Consider the following 3,607-nt stretch of genomic DNA (forward strand, 5'->3'; position numbering starts at 1 on the left):
GCCAGCTGTGGGAGGTTACTGCCACTGCCCTGCGGGACAGCAGCTCTAGAGACAAACCACAGGCCAAGAGCGGAGGTACTCCATGCCTTTTTTCCACTGGTAAGGCTTCTCCTCAAGCCTCCAGGGTCCCTGAGCTTCTTAAGAGATTCTCTGGACATAAAGCAGCACCTGCAGGAGAGGAAAGAGGTGTGGATCACTTACCTAACCCACTTAGACTTATGTAAGTTCATGGCCCTGGTGCACGGCATCCCCAGAGGTGTTCATGGAGCTGGCAGGTGTCTCTGTGAGACTGCTGCCTGTCCTTTTTGAAATGTTTCTGATGACTTGAAGGCAGTTGCTGTCATGCTCCTCTTTACAACAAGTAAAAAGCAAGATCCAAGGAACTGCAGGCTGGTCAGCCTTAACTGTGTCCCCGGAAAAGTTGTGGAGCGGGTAGTTGTAGAAACCATTTCTTGCCTGAGCAGATCATGCCTGACCAACCTCAGTGCCCTCTGTGGTGAGCTGATTGGCAGCTGTGGCAGGCAGCTGTGCACTGTGCTGTGCATCTTCATTTTAGCCAGGCCTTTGGCACAGCCTCCAATTGTCTCCTTATCACAAAACTCATGAGAAACAAGCTGGACAAGTGGATTCTAAAGTGAACAGAAAATTAGTTTGACTGCCAAAACTCTGACAACTGTGATGAGCAGTGCGAAGTCCAGCTGGTGGGCAGTAGTTCAGTGTCTTCATTAACAACCCGGATGACAGAGAGCACTCTCAGCAAGCCTGAGGATGGTGCTGAATTGGAGGAGGCAGTCAATACACTGGACGGCAGGACTAGCTAGTGGAACCTGAACAGGCCAGAGAAATGGGCTGACCAGAAGCTCTCTCAACAAGAGCATGTACAAGGCCTTGCACCTGGAATGGAAACACCTCATGCAGCAAGGCGAGAGGCAGGCTGAGGGGACAACCCTCTGGCAAGCAGCAGTGCAAAGAAGGGTCTGGAGGTTCTGGTGGACAAGTTGAATATCAACCAGCAGGTGTGCCCATAAAGAGTAGGCTGAGTGCATCCTACCATTATTAAAACTTGTAGGCAACGCATATTCAGAACAGCGATCCTTTCTCTCTGCTTGGCACTTGTAAGACGTATCTGGAGCACTGCGCCCAGTTTTGGGCTACCTAACACGTGAAGGATATCAACATACTGAGTGACTCCAGCAAAAAGCCGACAAGATACTCAGGGTACTAGAAAGCATGGTGTACAAAGAGAGGGTGAGAGAACTGGGCCTGTTCGGCATGGACATGAGAAAGCTAAGGGGTGACCTTTTCACTGTGTAAAACAATTTCACTGGAAGACAAGAGAAGATGCCTCCAGACTGTCTTCAGAGGTGCACTGTGATAGGACAGAAGTAATAAACACAAATGGAAACATGAGAAATTTCTATCAGCTATTCAGGGAGGTGGGTGGTGTGTAGAATTACCATGATGGTGGTTAAAAGCAGCAACAGGTTGCCCAGACAGGTGGTGGAAGCCATCCAGGGACTGTTCAAGGCTCAACATAGCCTTAGCCACCCTGATGTCCTTGCACCTGTTTTGAGTAGGATGTTGGACTAGATGGCCTCTGGATACCCTTTGTGTCCTAAAAACAACTCTGATAAAACCTAAAATTACAGCAAGTGTTTATTTAGAGAGTTTTTGAAAATCTGAAAGACATTTAAAAATAAACTATATAATATGCCTGTTATATATTTAAAACAGATGGAAAGCTAAATTCCTTTGGAAATAGATATTGCTATCTGGAATGGACACACACAGCTTATGGATCCCATTGTGCAAAAAGCAGACGTCAAATTTGAGAAAATGTGTCATTTCAAATTTGAGAAGAGTTGCTGTTTATTCTAGCAAAATGCTAAAAAAAAATTAAATTTGCTTAGTTTTCTTAGAAATACCTACTTTGGTGATTTTTTACAACTTTTCAAAATTGTTTTCCATGCAGATAATTAAGGCAACCTTCAGACACATTTCATTTGGCTACAGATGTATCATTTACAGTGTAACATATTTTCAGAGTTTTACAAAATCGTATTTATTGTTGCTATCATTTTTTGCCTTTTAAAATATGAAAGATATGATTTCATTTCCTAACAGCTTTTTTGTATGGTGTATGTTATAAAAAACATGGCATCTCTAGGAAAAATATGTTCAATGACTATGGTAAAAATATGAAGCTCACTTCCAATAAGATCTAAGAGAAAATGCTGTGAAGAAGCATGAACCTGAAAAAAATTGTCATCTTAAGGTGGAACGTATGCTTGCGGCTTGAAAATACCAAATTTTTTTTTTATGAAGAATCTAATCATATGTCTTTACTGCTGCACAGCTAAACATCACACTTTCTGAATTCTTCCTATGTTATAAGTGGTCTCTGGAAGCCCACATACCTCACACATGGATAGTATAAAAATATACAGAATGGCTTTTAAACAATATGTATGTTGTAAGAGACATGTATATGTAAGTCAAGATGACGCCATAAAGAGTTCATGACCTTAGGGCGCTTTTCCAACCTTAATGATTCTATGATTTTATGATGCAGTTAATGATGCCTGAGAGTTAAAGCAATAGCAATTTAATCAATATCTTATTATAAGCATGATATGAGAACTTGTGAAAAAGGCTTGCTACCCAACACCCACAAAAATATGAACAATCCTTACTTGTAGACTCATAGAGCTTTTTAGAGCTAAATACGTTTCTCTAAATTAAGCCTTTTATGAAAATCAGGAGGAAAGTTTCTAGCCATTTCTTTCCCTTGTAGAGTTTTAATAAAATCCAGGTGACTGAATGAATCCAGAATACTCCATCTACTATGGACAACATATTTCAAGTACAGTGCTCTCAGCTGGCTTTTAGCTACTGAATCTAAAAGGTGTATTAAAATGAAACAAAATTTTATTTTTTCAAAGTTCTTGATTATTGCAAATTGCAAACAACATGGTGAAAAGCAATTTAAAATACACTTTAAACTAATAGCACCTTCAAATTATGAAGTAAGACTTTGCTTTAATCTAAATTTACAATTTAGACTGATTTTTATCATGTATACCAAGAAATTTCAAGGAACTCTGGCAGAAGGAGAAAAATATGCTTTAATATATAGGAAAAAAGGAGTACTGCAACTGATGGTAACAGAAGACTTATTTTTTTCGATCCAAACGTCTATAAAACCTGGCTTAATGTGCAGCTTTCATGTTTTAATGTTTACTATATTGTGTCAATTTAATGTAATTCACACTTTCAATATACTTTTATCTGAACAACTACTTTAATCCAGAAATACTGTGCTTCACTAACTTTTCTTTTCCTCTAAAGATTTTTGGGTGAATTAATTATAGCCAAGACACCAAATATAAGCATCCTGATCTCACTAACACTACAGTTATTTTATTACCGAAGACCTTTGCCCACATGCAACAGTACATCATGATTTAGTTCAGCAAGAGTGACAGGTTACTCTTTATGATTTGACAGGATGTCACTGTAGTAGGTATGTTGACTATTTAATGACTTTAGAAAGTCTCTTATGGCCTTCACTAACTCATAAAATTAACTTTCATTATCCTCTTGCATG

The sequence above is a fragment of the Corvus brachyrhynchos genome, unplaced genomic scaffold (genome assembly GCF_000691975.1).
Source record: "Corvus brachyrhynchos isolate BGI_N302 unplaced genomic scaffold, ASM69197v1 scaffold17, whole genome shotgun sequence".
NCBI lineage: Eukaryota > Metazoa > Chordata > Aves > Passeriformes > Corvidae > Corvus > Corvus brachyrhynchos.